This window comes from Anopheles coustani, chromosome 2 (assembly GCF_943734705.1).
Source record: "Anopheles coustani chromosome 2, idAnoCousDA_361_x.2, whole genome shotgun sequence".
Lineage (NCBI taxonomy): Eukaryota > Metazoa > Arthropoda > Insecta > Diptera > Culicidae > Anopheles > Anopheles coustani.
The window spans coordinates 52,904,405-52,921,462 of record NC_071289.1 but is presented as its reverse complement, the minus strand read 5'-3'; the positions used below and the strand labels follow the sequence as shown (position 1 = coordinate 52,921,462).

Here is a 17,058-nt window from a genome sequence, read left to right as displayed (position 1 = left end):
AGGAAGCTTAAGAATGTTGGACATTTCAAACTTGAAAAATTGATTTTCTTATAATTATGTTTCATTGAATTGATTAGACAGATTTTGTGTAATTGAAAATATTTGCTACGCAGGAGAGATGAGATTGAGGACAATGTGACCATTCGATTTAGTGACCCAAAATTGTTCGAAAATGATACCCATATTGCATTGCAACCATTGTACAGCCAAGGGGTACGACGGCAGTACCCCTTACCCCTTCCGCCAAATGGATAAAATATTATCACAATATGGCTACATGTTGAAATAGTATGTGTAACAAGGGAGTTCTCCACTGACATACAAGCTCTCGAGTGTCGTTTATTGAACGTTCGTTCAATGGAGTCTGGACTATGCACGCCACCATACGGACGTATGCAGTAATCGGTAAAGGCAAATGCCTTGTCACCGAGGAGAAAATACGGAACTGCGGTTCGGTAGGGTACCCGCAACGGTTCTGGAGGTGGAATGTTTAGCTGTTTGTTTTCCAACCTCTGGTACAGCACACGGCTTTTTAAATATTCCTCCGTCGGATATCCCTCCCTTGCCCCCAGCGTCTGCGTATATAAAATTATAGTCAGCATCGACTACTACCAGAAGTACGATGCTGAAAAACCGCTTGTAGTTAAAGTATGCGATGCTGAAAAAGTAGCTTGTTCTCTGAACCGCTATCTCGGGGAGCAACAATATGGACATGTTTTCCATCAATAGCACCTATTGCATGGGGAAAATTCCAACATTCTTCAAATTTCTTTGAAATTGCCTGCCATTCTTCTTGGGTGGAGGGTAACTAAAGGAATAAAAAAGAATTTAAAATAAGCTTTATGTATATGTAGTATGTATAATTATATTAGTCGAGAAGGAGGAGAAGCATAATATACGACTTTTATCTATTTTCAGCTTGGCGACGACGATGAGGGCTTCACTCCCCGTTCCCTCGTGGAAATTTCCTTCATTCCCCCATCCAACACTTCCGTTTCCTCCACACCTTCTTCTCCCATCAGGAACATGGCCCTCCCCATAACATCAACTCCTGTCCCTGTTCGCGAGGGAAACGGTGAGAGTGAAGCCCTCCCCCATCGGCTGCAAATGCCCAGTGTATCGCCAGAAAGCGCGACACCGGACAGTGCAGATCCGGAGGAATTTGCGCAGTACGTCGCAAATGTGCTTCGTACATTTCCGGAAAGAAAACGTCGTCGCATTATGGACATCCAACGGGCCATTTTGGAAGTAGCGAAAACGCATGATGAATGAAATCATGAATAAATAAAAAAAATAAATAAATAAATTGATTATTTTATTTTACTTTTCTATATCACATGACTCAAAAAACTGACACACCTATCACTTTGCGAATAACTTTATAACGGCATACGATATTGCCAGAATATTTTTTATGCAGGCGCATCGTTAGGTCAAGTCGTAGGTGGAGATGAGTCTCCAAACACACATAATTTTCACGAGGACTCTACACATATAGCGATTTAGAGTTAATTAGCTACATTTTTGTTCCCGGCATACGAGAACATACATTTTAAAGCCAACGCTACCGACACAGTTAATTTTGTTAACTTTTAACGATTTAACATACGAACGAACATACGATTTTGCTTTCATTCTTTCTTACCTTTACATAATCGCGAAGCTCCTTATTTATACAAGTGCACACCTCCTTTACAATGTTATCTATCGAATGCCGCGAAACCTAAAAACAAATAATTGTCCAACATCCAAGTACAAATCACTTACCCGGAATAAATATTAGAGGCTAGAGAATGTTTCGCCGGTTGCCAGATATCGCAAAGTTATCATCAACCTTTCCTGAGGAATGATAGCTTTGCGCATATTTGTGCCCATTTTGGTAATTGTTGGACCAACAAGCGTAAGGAGAAGCTCAAAATCATCTTTTTGCATTCGCAAAAACTTTTCGATCGTTTCCTGAATTCCCTGGAATGTTATGTTGGTGAGTAGTTGATTCGCCGTTTCGTTTCGGTCAATTATAGCCACAAGAGTATATAACAACCTTAACATGACAATCAGATTACGCTTGGCCCGAAAATACACGAGAGGCCAGCGTAATTCACGATTATACTAGCGATTACGCTTCGTTTACCGTCCCCTTAACACTCAATTTATTTCAAAATTGTAGCTCCTTTTATACAAAATTTTCTTCTTGGTATGGGGTATATAATTGGGTATACCAAATTTCTTCTTGGTATAAAGTTTACATAGATTGTGGTAGTATGTGTGGGACGTCAAACTTTACGATAAAATTGTTAGTTGGAAGATTGCATAACCAGTTTTTCCAAATCCCGAAACTTAAAAGGCATCCCTCGTATTTATGCCAGAGAACTAATCCCTAGATATAAGAGCAATAACCGCATCTCTGTTTAGGGTGAGATGAAAAAACTGCAACAAAATTCAGGCTGCTGTTATTTCTGAACCGCTCGTCTGACAGCTGTCAAATTTCTTCCAGTGACAGCTTAGTATATTGCATACAAGCGCACCAGACCATTTTATTGTTGATTGATCAGAAGATTAGTTATTCATGATGGAGTTCAAGCGTGATAGCGTTATTGCTTTATATTTGGCTGGAAACCCCCAAGTGGCTATCGTTAGATCACTCCAGCATTTAAATCCACTCTAAAATTACAGTTAGACGTAACGTTGGCATTAGATAGCAATAGCGAGAAGTGAGCGAGCGATGGGAGGGCGAAAGTGAGATGGACTGTGCTGACGCGTTAGGTTCCCCTTTACAGCGTAGAAATTTCCCCTTAACCGCTATGCTGTTGCTAAGGGAAACCAAATACCGTATGCGTGATAATGTTTGCACCACCGTCTACCCCATTTACCGTATGCGTAATAATGTTTGCACCATCGTAGTAAAATAGCTTCCGTTTTCTCTGGGCATACAAAAGGAAATGAAACGTTTTCGTGATTTTGGTGACAATTTCGAATCGAACATTGCATTTACTCTTGGGAAAGGTGGCAACGAGATGAAAATAACCAACGCAGAATAAAATTAATAATAAAACTACTTCCATAAGGTTGGGCCCAGTAAACGGGACTTTAACCGGGCCCTGTAAACGGGCCGTATTACCGGACCCTGAAAACGGGCCGTGTTACCAGGCCATGTAACGGTGTCCTGTAAATTGGCCGGGTTACCTGGCTCTGTAAACGGGTCCTGTAAACGGGTCCTGTAAATGGGCAATGTAACCGGGCCATGTAAACGGGCCGTGTTACCGGGCCCTGCAAACGGGCCATGTTACCGGGCCCTGTAACCGGGCCATGTAAACGGGACGTGTTACCGGGCTGTGTTACCGGGCCCTGTAACCGGGCCGTGTTACCGCCGTTTACCGGGCCCTGCAAACGGGCCGTGTTACCGGGCCATGTAAACGGGCCCTGTAAACGAGCCCTGGTACCGGGCCCTGTAAACGGGCCATGTAAACGGGTTCTGCAAGTGGGCCGTGTAACCGGGCCGTTTTACCTAGTGTTAATAAAATCTTTTGTGTCTCGTACCATCGCTCGATACCGTGATCCTGGTAGCGTAGCCAGACGTAAAGGAAGTGGACGCAAAAAAACAGCAACATCGCCAGATATGGTTCGAAAAGTGAAGAAGCGGCTTGAACGAAATCCGCGTCGCAGTGGTCGACAAATGGCTCGTGAGCTTAACATTTCGCAATATGCCATTCGGCAAAAATTGAAAAATGAGTTTGGACTAAAGGCTTTGAAGTTCCAAAAAGTTCAAGATCTTACCGATGCACAAAAAAAAGTTAGACTCACGAGAGCCAAAGAGTTGCTTCGCTTGGCCGAAAGTGGTGAATTACCGAATTTGTTTTTTTTTCTGATGAAAAACCATTTGTTATCCAGCAGTTTGTGAACAAACAAAACGATCGCGTTTACTTGTCGGAGAGGTCAGCTGAAAATTTGCAACTTCGGTTGGCCACCAGAACTCAAAAGCCGGCCATGGTGATGGTGTGGGCCGCCATAACCGCCGATGGCCGCTCACCGCTCGTATTCATCGACAGTGGGGTCAAAATAAATGCGCAAATCTATCGTGAAAATATTTTGGAGCGAAGTTTGAAGCCCTGGACACGCAAACATTTTGGCCACAGACTTTGGACATTCCAACAGGACTCAGCACCATCGCACTCAGCACGCGCCACCCAAAAATGGTTACGAAATTAGGTTCCTCGCTTCATTTCCACCGCATGATGGCCACCAAAATCACCAGATGCCAATCCGTTGGACTATTGTGCCTGGAGTATTTTGGAAAGTAAGGTTGGAACTAAAAAAAAACCAGTGTCGATAAGCTCAAGCAAGCGCTTCGCCGAGGATGGGCCAAAATACCGCAGAGCCACTTTCGGGCAGCATGCGATGGCTTCATAGGCCGTCTAAAGGCTATAATTCGTGAAAAAGGTGGCCAATTCGAACAAATCTGAATCGATTACGAAATTTGATGTTATGTTCAACATTTTTTAGCATTCATTGATTAAATTAAACAAGAAATACAAAATATATGAATTGTTACTTTGTTGCAGTTTTCATCACCCTGTACAAAAACACCCTGTTTTTTATCACCCTGAACAAAAATTACCCGCGAGTAAGGGATGTGTTCCGCGTTCGACCAAACCGAATTCGTGTGACAGTAGGAGAACGCCTACAAGCAAACGCCATAGCAGCCAATAAAGAGTACATTGACCACTACCGTGTATGCATTCCCAACTCAGTGCACGATGGAGCGAAGCCGGGATAAAAATCAAAAATTCATTTTTGGATTTCAGAAAAATGAGATATGTTTTCTTAAACTACAAGATGAAACTAAGAAATGACCCAAAAACTAGAACCTCTGTTCTTCCAGGATGTGAGAAACAGCCCGTCAATGTCAAGATTTGTGAAAATATTGCGTGAAAAATTGAAAGAAATTCATCAACTTTGAAGGTCTGTAACTCCTGTAATAATGGCCGGAATCGAATTTCAAGCACAGTTTTGGAAAGGTTTATTATCATGCTTAAAATTGTTGACAGTTTAAGTAAATTGAAATTGAATGTCACAAAATATTAAGCATCGTTTCGCAAAACTCCTGGAAATTTTTTCAATTTTCTGTTGTTAACCTTACGCTTTCGCTAAGGATTGTAAAAGATTGTAATATGTTGCATACCTACTTATAGTCTAGAATGTTTTGTAACAATAAATGATAGTTTTTTTTGCGTGTACGTGCGAACTTTACCTGTTTTTTTTAACTTCGTATGTGAATCTTATAGTTTATCACCTACTAGGCGTCTCCATCATGCCACATGCAGCATCATGTGTGGTAAGAAATATATGAAATTCTCATTCAATGAAAAATGTGAAGCACGGTAGTGGTTGACCATCACGTAAAAGGGGAAAGACAAGCCAAGTCAATGGCATAGAATGAAATTTGGTATGGTTTGCTTTGAATGCATTAGGTCGCTTTTTCTTGTTCTACAGCTCACAAACCCATCTTTTTATACCTGTTACAAACACTTTCGACGGGGCGAAGAAAAGAAATTTTAGGAATCGTTTCGTTCGCACGAAACCAAAATTTTACTATTTTATTTCCCGATGTTTGTAACAGAGTGTGAGGTTTTCCCGCTTTCCCACCGTATTTATCAGTTTCCTCGTTCCCTTTTCATCTGACAGGTGCGGTTAGAGAGATTTCGGACTTACGGGTCCGAACTGTCTCTGACAATACCCCTTATTCCTATTAATAATGTACCCTACACTAACATTTTGTTCTGTTTGTACCCTTACCTGTAAAAGTTGAAGTTAATCCTCAAGAGTTGGTGAATCACACTGCTTGTAGAATAATCGAAATGCAAAACGCAGAAATCTTGCGACACCTTTCATCTTCTTTGTGTGATTCACTAAGCATCGTATTACACTGTTTTCAGGGCCAATTCGTCGGCATCAAGCTGCTCTTTGTTGGTAGTATGCAGTCAATTGCACGCGCACGGTTTTTGTTTGGTTTCGTTAGGAAGCACTTTGGGTTTGTTAAGTTTAACTTTGCCATTATCGGTAGCAACATTGGTGCGACAACAACGCGACATTTTCTCGTCGCGTCAATGTTGCTACCGATAATGGCAAAGTTAAACTTAATAAGCCCAAACTGGTTCCTAACGATGCCAAACAAAAACCTTGCGCGTGCAATTCACTGCCTACTACCAACAAAGAGCAGCTTGATGCCGACGAATTGGCCCTGAAAACAGTGTATTGTGCTCGTGGGGCATTTACGGATCTAGTGGAGACAGCATTTACAATCAACCGTTTCATGGTTCTGCAATTCCTGCTGCCCTATCCGTAACGGGCACTATATTGCTGCTGGGTGCGTCCCATCCTGGATTACGGTTGTGTCATCTGGTCTCCCGCTGGTGTCTCGGCGCTGGATAGGTTGGAGAGGGTGCAGAGGAAGTTCACTCGGCTCGCCGTGAGGCGTCTTTTGAATGACCCCAGTGCTGCCATTCCTCCCTACCCAGCGCGGTGCCAACTTCTGGGGCTAGATTTGCTTAGAGACCGTCATAGCAGGGCCCGCGCTTTGTTTATTGCCAATATCCTTTTATCCAATATCGACTCGCCTTCCCTGCTTGCGGCAATCCCTCTCTATGCTCCTTATTACCAACTCCGCGAGCGCCCTCCCCTGTTCATCCCCACCCGACGTTCATTGTTCGCTCAGTGCGACCCATGGTTGCGAGCCCTGCGTGCCTTCAATGCTGTAAGTGATCTGTTCGACCATAGCATGTCCATCGCCAGTTTCCGTTCTCGCCTCTTGTCCCATCCCATGTGACCGTCCCTCACCTGTGCCTGTGACTCTTCCTCCTTACGTTATCCTCTCACCTATCCCTATCCGTTCCGTGTAAGCAATCGATTGTAAAGCCCTTGAGGCAAACAATATCAAATAAATAAACAAATAAATAAACAAATAAATGCTGCATCAGACAGTGAATTACTAGTATCGGCATTAACACCTATCCGTCTTTCGTTCATTAGCGATGATTCAGATATCATCTGGATAAACTTGATGCCCCGAAGTGTTAGGTTTTGCAGGCCAATTGTGATCGAGTTTGCGAGAGAGTCAAAAGAATAAGTTATACAAAGAGTAGACGAAATCAAAAGCCAAATAACCAGGTTAGTTCTTCAGGGGACGGGAAACGAAGCGTAATCGCTAGCGTAATCGTGTTATTCTGCTGGTCCATCTGTCAAAAAGAATTTTGGCTCACCTACCCTATAATCGCATGCGTAATCTTGTCAGTACGTAAACAAACGAATCAATAGTTCATTCATCCGTAATTATTTATCAAATTTCTATGATTATTTAGCGTAGTTTTTGTATTTTTAACAATAAACAACAAAATAATAGCAGTAGCTTCAAGAAATGTTGCCATTTTTAACAAATTGCAAAACATAAACAAAGCAAAGATGACGCTTGGCCTGAATATCGACGATACACGAGAGACCAGCGATTACGCTTCGTTTACCGTGCCCTTTCTAGTTTAATTGATAGAAAAAAATGGCATATTTAACCGACACTCTGTCTATGCAAACATGGTGCAAAACCAACAGAAATGAACAGTGTAGAGCACTTAGAAAATGGATTTATTCCAAATCCTGAGAATTTATCTAATGGAATATCTCCACTGCACTGTTGGATGAGATTTTTCGAATGCTTGCTTCAAATTTCGTACAGAATTGAATTTAAAAAATGGAAGGTTACTAAAAATTATAAACAACATGCACAATGATCGAAAAAAGTTGTATTGGAAAAGATGTACAAAAATTTGGTGTTAAAGTAGATGAACCAAGGCAAATGGGTGGAAATAGTACGACGGGAAACGTTAGCCGTCGGGATTTTTCAAACATAGAAAAATTAAGCGATATTTTGCAAATAGAAACAGAACTTATAGAAAGGTTTCGAAATATTTTAATAGTCATCAACTGTTCACAGTAGTGATGTGCGCTCTGAGTGAGAATGAGTGAGTGATTCGAATCTTAATATTGAATGAACGATTTAAATCCTAACAGATAGTTTTTGTGACTCCCTTTGATTTGAATCCTTGACTGGGATTCGAATCCCAAAAGAATGAACGAGTTGGTAAAAGAGTCGCTAGTCGCCATAGAGATTCGAATCCCAAGTTGTGATTCGAATCAAAAGTTGTCCCGATGTCGCGCGAATCGCGCTAGATTTTTTTTGCATGGAGTTCAGCGCCTGTCAGGCGACGTTGCAGTACGCGATGGTGCAGTCTGGAAAGCGTGTAACGGGACTTTCCAAAGCTTAAGGTTTATACAGCGATGCAAGGTATCTTATTTAATACGTGTCATCATTTTTGTTTCAATTGCACTTAAAATATTTCAATGTGAATTACAAACAGTAAAATCACGGTTGGTCTATATCCATTCCATTTACGAATAAGGATTTTTTTCTGAACATAATCGTGAATATACGTCAACTATCCTAATCTTGGTTATTGATTCACCTTGACCAAATAATTTTTCTGGCTTTGTGAACCGTTTAGTGCGCAGTATTTGATCAGAACGAGTTACATGAACCATGATCAACGCAAATCGTTAGTTACATTGTTTTATTTGTGTTTTGAATGTGATATCCTTTTGCTTACTGCACAACAAATTACACGAGTTGTGATCAACGTACATCGTAAACTATACTTTCTTATTTACTCTTTGTGCATTACAATTTTCAAGGTTTGTATTTTTCATTTGAAAAAAAAAAGTGGGTGATACATTTGGGCAACTTCTATTATTTTTGTTTGTGCCCTTATATGCGAGCAGCACTAATTAATCGGAAATGTCCGACCCTGCTGAGCCTCAAGATTTAGCGGCGCGTAGGCTTCAGAGAAGGCGTGAGCTGTACGCTGAGCATAGGGCCAGAGAAAGGACCTTTGTGCAGCAGCTTCAAACGGTTCATAGAGATGAAGCGGCAAACAGAATCGTACAAACGCGGGAGCGTAAGCGGCGATGCACTATGGAGCGAAAAGAGCAAATTGCCGGGATAAAATTCGGAATCAAATGTTTTGCAATTTTTTCATTGTAATATCGTGTAGTACTATTATATTACACGAAATTATTATGTTAGCGCGTATCCACGTTATTGAATTTCAAAAACGTGGGCTTCCACACGCCCACACCCTCATGATCCTTAGTGAGACGGATAAACCCATAACGAGCGAAGACTTCAATCGATTAGTGTCAGCTGAGCTACCCGATAAGACTTGAAATCCGGAACTACACGAAACGGTTGTAACCTGTATGCTTCATGGCCCGTGCGGTGCTGCTAATCCCACGGCACCATGCATGAACAAAAATATGTGCAGTAAGTATATCCACGTGACTATTGTCAGGAGACACACATCTCTGGTAGCGGTTATCCTGTGTACCGGAGACGTGCGGATGCAGGCAGCGTAATGAAGCATGGTCACACGTTTGATAGTAGGCACGTTGTTCCGTACAATCCGTGGCTCAGCCACAAATACAACTGCACCATCAACGTGGAGATTTGCTCAACAGTTTCGAGTGTTAAATATTTGTACAAGCATGTATATAAAGGGCATGATCGCATCGCCATTACTCTGGATAATACTACTGCCCGTAATAGCGCCGATACAACTTCAACAACAAGAATAGCCACAGATGAAATACAGGAGTACTTGGATGCGCGCTACATTTCTGCAATCGAAAGCTGCTGGCGGATATTTCGTTTCGAAATCCAGCAGAAATCGCACACTGTAATTTTGCTCCCAGTGCACCTGAAAGATCACCAGAGTGTCGTCTTTGTGACCTCGCAGACGCAATATCACGAAGCCGTCACACTATGTTAACGAGGTTCTTTGAGCTTTCATCGTTAGAAGGATGCATTTGCATGAACCCTAACCTACCAAGATATCCCCATTCATTACCATTTTGCTGTGCCCACTGCACAACAGGCTTTGCCATGGCATACAGGTCCCGGTCGACATTGGATTCGTCGTGTTCGTCAAAACTGTACCATCATTGGTCGCCTGACATCATGTTCGCCCAGCCTCGTGGAGCGCTTCTCCCTGCGCCTGTTGCTGTGCTACCGACGTGGGCCACGATATTTCGAAAAACTTCTCACCACTACCGCCGGTGTATTGTGTACCAGCTTTCAGGACAATGCCAGTAGTGCTGGCTTGCTCACCGACGACGCAGAATGGGATCGTGCGCTGGAAGAAGCAGTGTCTTTTCAGAAGCCGGTTCAATTACGCCAGCTTTTTACGATTCTCCTACTCACCAACAGCATGAATGACCCGAGTCGTCTCTGGAAAAGTACATGGATCATCTCAGCGAGGATTACAGACGCAGAGATCACGCCCGTTACACCGAGGTTGATTCAGAGAAAAACCAAATACTCCGGAACCAGGCTATTGCAAGAACGCTGCACGACATTGACAATTTTCTCCGAGGCGCAACATGAAACAATGATTTGACGTGTTAGAGAACCATGCCTCAACTTGCTGACTATCCACTGCCTACTACAGAATTAACTGCCGGTGTTAACACGCTGCTCGATGCAGCACGTTCGTATAATCATAGTATGCTGGATAGCACACTGACGACAGTGTCAGCTATAAACGATGAGCAACGAATGGTGTACAACATGATTACGAAAACCATAACCGATGTTACTACTGCTGCAGTCACTATTAATGCACCCGCTACCTCAACTTCTACGCCAGCTGCGAACGTTGCTACCTACAACACAAATAACCCAAACCTACGGCATGACCAACCTCACCCACAACAGGATCTGCACCGTTTGTTTTTTCTTGATCGCCCTGGTGGTACGGGAAAATCAGCGTTTACCCGTCGGCAAGGACACATTGCTCTCGCTACTGCATCCAGCGGTATCGCGGCGGTACTTCTATCGGGAGGCCAAACAGTACATTCGACCTTCAAGCTGGGACTTGACCTACACGGAACCACCACAGGCTACGTCCCTGCAGAGTCTAAGCGTGCCGAACTGCTTCGACAGACGACGCTCATAGCATGGGACGGAGTATCGTTGAGCAGTCGCTTTGCTCTCGAAACGGTAGTCCGGTTGCTTCGAGAACTCACAGGCTTGCCAGACGTCCCGTTTGGAGGTAAAATCATATTGCTATGTGCTACTTTCGTCAACTATTGCCTGTCGTCCCGAATGGCACTGAATCCCACATTCACGACCAATGTATTAAACGAAGTACCCTTTGGCCGCTGTTCCGTAAAGTACAACTTACGACTAACATGTGAGTCCATTCTGCGCGCGATGCCTTTCACGCTACGCAGCTTAATCGGTTTGCCGATTTTCTATTGCAAATCGGTGAGGGTCGTCATGAATGACCACCTCCAATCAGAACGCCACTCGATCAAGCACCCGGCGGCACAGCAGCCCATGCTTGCATACCGCATGACATGTTACTGTCTTCAACTGATGACCTGGATCAAGATCAGATCACATTAGTGAATGCAGTGTATGAGGATCTAAGCGAGCGTCATCTTCAGGAACATTATTATGTACGTAATTCCTCTCAAAATACACCAGGCGTACCTTTTCAACTTATCAATAATGTCTTCTAGCATGGCGTGTCGCCGAAGAACGCCGGAAGTTGTCGTCGATATATCGCTCGATGCTATGATGATGAAAGACATTCAGGAACATTACCCCCTAAATGTGGATGTTGAGGCCATCAACAAAACGGTGTTGGTTCGCTTACCTCATATTGTTCAGGAGTACCTTTCCGTAGATACACTTGTGGACAGTGAAGGAGACCACACTCATGAAATACAACCTGAGCATCTTAATTTACTCAACCCAAGCGGTGTTCCGGTCCACCAGTTGCCATTGAAGGAGATCTCACCTGTTGCAAAACAAAGCAACGGCATGACAGCTGCCGTCAAATACCCAAGTGTCACCGAACCGGTTAGGATAGCTTGAAAATGATCTAAACTGCGGGACTATATAAACGCGCGATTCGGTTGGAGAAATAGTTAATTTGGATTTGGAGAAAATACATTTTTTTTTTTTTTTTTTATGTGGCACGACATCCCCTAGTGGGACAAGGCCTCTCTCCGAAGAGAGTTTGTGTGACCGAAAGACGGTATATTATAGATCGGTGGTCAGCCGTTCGTAATACCGGAGGGTGCCAGACTCGAGATTCGATCCCACACCTGTGGTGTGGTGTTTCCTCGCGCTACCGCTGCGCCATGGGCACCCCCAGAGAGGAGAGAATAAATAATGCACGAAAATTTTAGTTTCGCTCGTGCAAGTGGTCTTAAAATAACGTGTTCTTATTCTGTTGAAATAGTTTCAACAGCACCCGTTCTATTGATGCGGAATCTAAACTCCGAGCGAGGGCTCTGCAACGGAACGCGGCTACAGGTTTAAGCCCTCAAGCACCATTGCATCCACGCCCGTATCCTAACTAGTCAACGGGCTGGAGACATGGTTTTGCTTCCTCGCGTAATATGCACCAGCTCGGATTCAAAGTTGCCATATCAAATTCGTCGAAAACAGTCCCCGCTGCAGTTGTGCTTCTCTATGACGATTAATAAAGCACAAGGCCAGTCACTGCACCATCTCGCGATCTTCCTGCCGCAGCCAGTATTTGCACATGGGCAACTGAGCGTTGGCCTGTCGCGAGTAACATCTCCAGCCAAGTTAATGATATTGATTGGCGAAAAGGCCCATGAAGGTGAGCATGGTGTTTGGACAAAAAAACGTCGTCTACCGGCAGCTTTTACGGGATTAAGCAAGTTTGTAACATGTGAAATCTGGACATTTCGAAGCCAAAACCAAATTTCAACACACGTCAAGTCTTACCAAAAGCATGGGCAAGCACTGTACCCTGTTTTACCGTTATCATAGCATCCCCGCAGAAGTATCTAACATGTATTCAAATATGTTTAAAAAGGTTGAAAAGAATCGTATTCTAGACACCTCACGACGGGCCAGGTACCTGGCCTCCAAAAAACTAGTTTCGTTGCAAAAGGCCTGTGCTAAAACTTTTGAAGCCGTAATATTCCCATTCTCAGGTCTACTGACGAAACTTGATCTAGGTGGTCAAGTGGATGCCATGTATACTGATTTTAAGGCTGCGTATGACCGTGTATGTCATTCGTTATTGCTGGCCAAGCTGGCAAAACTGGGATTTACGCCCAGTCTATGCACATGGTTTACTTCTTACTTGTCTCACCGTACGGGTTTAGTCAAGATCGACGACGCATGTTCCGCTGCTTTCGAATGCCCTTCATTTGTCCTTGAGGATAGTGTTCTGAGCCGTGTCATCGTAACTATCCTATCTCGAAAACGATCAAAATAAAGAGGCACGAACATTTTGGTTCACTCGTGCAAGTGTACTTAAAATCCGTGTTGTTCTTCTGTTGAAACAGTTTTCAACAAGTGGCTTGCGACCATTAGTTCGAATTCAACTTAGAGGTCACAAATGCCTCAAATAACAGGATTTTTGTTGTTGTTTACATCAGCCTGGTGATATTGCTTTACCGCGTTTGGTTTTGACAGGCAAACATGTAAGGGATTTTACAGCTGTAAGATGTCGCACGAATTTATGGTACTATAAAATCGAAATAGTTTGTTGGCAGATAGTTGGATGAACTCAAAGTTGAATTTTATAAACACGGAATCGTGACTTTCATCTAGGAAGAATAATAAAATTCCTTAATTTTCTTAGAATTTGAAGAATTACAGAAACATTGGCGGATATGACATCCGATAAAGCAACGTAACTAGCCTAAAACGTTGCAAGGTGACTGAATTTTGAAATTAAAATTGTTTATCACGAAAAGAGAAGAAATCCCTTTATTGCATCTTTAGTTTCGAAAAAACTTTTAATGTGGACAACAAACTGTACATATTTGGTTGCTTTATTATCACATCACAAAATTCATTCATAAATAGTATCTACATATCTCGCTGTAGGTGGGACCCTTTCTGTTCTTGATAGTGGCACCCCATTGTCTAACAATGGTAATTGGCAGTGGGAACTACAAGCAGAACAGAAATACCCTTTTACACTCCGGAAGGTGCCTCTTACATTTTGGGGGACTCGGCGATTTACCTTTCGAGGTGATTGCTCGGGACCGTTGTATTGAAGGAACAAGATCAGGTCCCCTAAGTAGTAATTGGTGGGTTTCACCACACTATCAACCATTGATAGCTGCCGGTGTTAACCAAAACTGTGCGAAAATACCTGCCCTACTCAGGAAAGTGGTCCCCTTTTTCTAGTTGAGAAATCTAAGATATACCTCCCAGGTGACAAATTTGACGAGAAACTATGTATTGTGAAGAATGATGTTCCGCACAAGTGTTAACTTTGTGCTTCATGAGCTCTTCATATTCGGTTCGTGTAATATATGCGAACGCAGTGGTTATGTGGTAATCAATGCGTTGTGAAGGATTGTTATAGTCGAATGTGTATTTACGTCTAGTAGAAATATACCCACACTCAAAACCATTAATTTATGTTTTGGTTTTCTTTTAGAATCAAGCACCGGAAGCGATGAAGGAATGCACGACTTGGGCCCGTAATCGGACTATGGAAATGTTCAATCCGCGGAAGCAGAGGTTGAGCGCGAATGTCGGAATGCTCATGACTGCAGCAATCACGAGGACGTGAATGATTGTTTACGAGACTGGGCAGTAGATCACGAGGAATCCCGCGCATCGGTTTATGAAATATTAGCCATCTTTTGCATAAGAACGGATTATGAGCTGCCCAAAGATGCGCGGACATTGATGAAAACCTCCACCAGATGGTTGATGGTGGAGAATATTGGTACAAAGGCATAGAGAAGGTTCTACGCAACTATTACCGGTGAGTGTTTTGATTATCATTATTTTTTATTGAACTTCGTTGTAATTTGTAACATACCTTTTCTTTGCTGTTTCAGATCAGCGACACCCGAAACGGATCGTATTTCGGTGCAGGTGTAGATCGACGGACTTCCTTTACATAAAAGTTCCTCAACACAGGTTTGGCCGATATTAATGAAGATGGAACAAATACCAGAGGCTCCGATTATGATGATAGCTATGTTTTGTGGATCTTCTAAACCGAATGACCTGAAACCCTTCTTAAGGCCGTTTGTTGTTGAAGCGAATGAGCTGAGCCAACGAGGCATTCAGTTTGGAAATAAGAATGTTCACCTCAATATTCGGGCAATCATCGCCGATTCACCAGCTCGGGCGTTTTTAAAAGGTATGTAAGTCAGCACAACTTAAATGGTAGTATATAGACGTTTTAATTTCTTTGATTTCCTATACATCGCTGTAACCAGCTTCAACGGACTCTATGGCTGCTTGAAGTGCGCGTGTGTTTGACAGTAATCAAAACAACACAGGAATGTAATTTTTGATTCTGTTGGAGCTAACTACCGGACAGACTCTGGTTTTAGATCCCGAAAATGTCCAGAGCGTCATCAACGCTGGCGATCGCCACTTGAAGATTTCGTAAATTTTGATATTGTTGAAGATGTTGTCGTCGGAGATCGTCTACATTTGATAGATTTGGGCGTAACTCGTAAGATTCTGCGAGGTTTTTTGGAAGGGAAATTTAAAAATCTTCTTAAAAAAAAAGGGAAAGGTGCATCGTAGAATGCGGGTATTCAAAGATTTGAAAGATTGGAAAGGTACGGAATACCGATCTTTCCTTCATTACGCTAGTCTTGTAATCCTGAAAGACTTAGTGAGTGAAACGACTTTTGATCACTTTTTGTTGTATTTTTGTCATCGAGCGATTCATGAATCTTCATGAATCCCCAAAGATTCATGAATCTTTCGTTCAGCGATTCAGATTCATTAATTTGGTTGAAAGATTCATTCAGATTCATGAATCTGAATCTGAAATACACAACTCTACAAGTGAGGCATGTACATATACCACACTCGTGGCAGATGATATCACAATTGTGGGAAATGATAGCACAAGCCGGTACGATGGTGTCAGTGAAGTACAAAATCGCGTTTATAAACGACAGGCAACGCGGGTCAACAAGTCAGTTGAATCGCTGTCGATACGTTTATACGCGCGATTGTATACTTCACTGAGACCATCCGTACCGGCTTGTGCTATCATCTCCCACAAACAATATTTGAAGCGTGTTTAGTTGGATTAAGAAAAAGATATTGAGCGAAAATGAAAAAAAATTCGAGGTGGGCACTTTTTCGTGCCGGTCACTTTAACTCCCAAAAACCTCCATGTGATGAAGAGGAAGACAGTCTTCAAGAAATGTTGAACAAACTTTCTAGTAAAGATTTTTTTCCGGTATTGGGCTTTAGGAACAAATGCAACTCATGTCTCAATTAACCTAACTACGTTATTAATCAGACTAAAAACAAAAACAAAAGAAAAACTTCCGAAGCATGCCAGAACGCTATTGCGAAGAAGAAAACATGCCACGCAAGAAATACAAAACATGATTGGAGGTCAATATTGCTATCATGGTGTGCAAACATCTTTTGCTAAGCATCTCCAGTAAGCGACTTGGTGTTTATGGTAGTGCTATTTAGGATTGATTCTTATTATTTGTGTTTTTTTCTTATAGATATTTTCAGGTTCCACCCAACTATTTATCGCTCTACTTTTCCATCGATGGTTTACCACTATACAATAGTAGCAATAAGCAATTTTGGCCAATTCCCGTAATGACTGTTGTTGAAGAGTGTTGCCAAGATACATTACATGTTCTATTAAATTGTTCCACTGTTGCTCTCAGTTCGATCGCCATCTACGATGCTATGCGAATAACGATAAAAACGAAAAACTGATACATAAATGCATATGTCATTTAACATACATTATTTTTTATTTTTTAGTACGTTTAGGGAAAAACTTTTGTTTTGAAAATTTATTTTTTCATTTAATTTATTTTATACTTTTACGTATTACATGAACAGAGAAAACAGGAATGATTCTTTTATATGAAAATTGTCATTAAGGTACTTGAGTCGGAGTGTTATAATTCATTATCAAACTTGAGGAAGGAGTAGAAATCCAC

At 42.3% G+C, this 17,058-nt stretch overlaps 1 pseudogene; it reads right to left on the bottom strand.

The window, feature by feature from the left end:
- Positions 1-643: 643 nt before the first annotated feature.
- On the bottom strand, positions 644-1,875 carry LOC131264618 (uncharacterized; annotated as a pseudogene).
- Between the last annotated feature and the right edge of the window lie 15,183 nt (positions 1,876-17,058).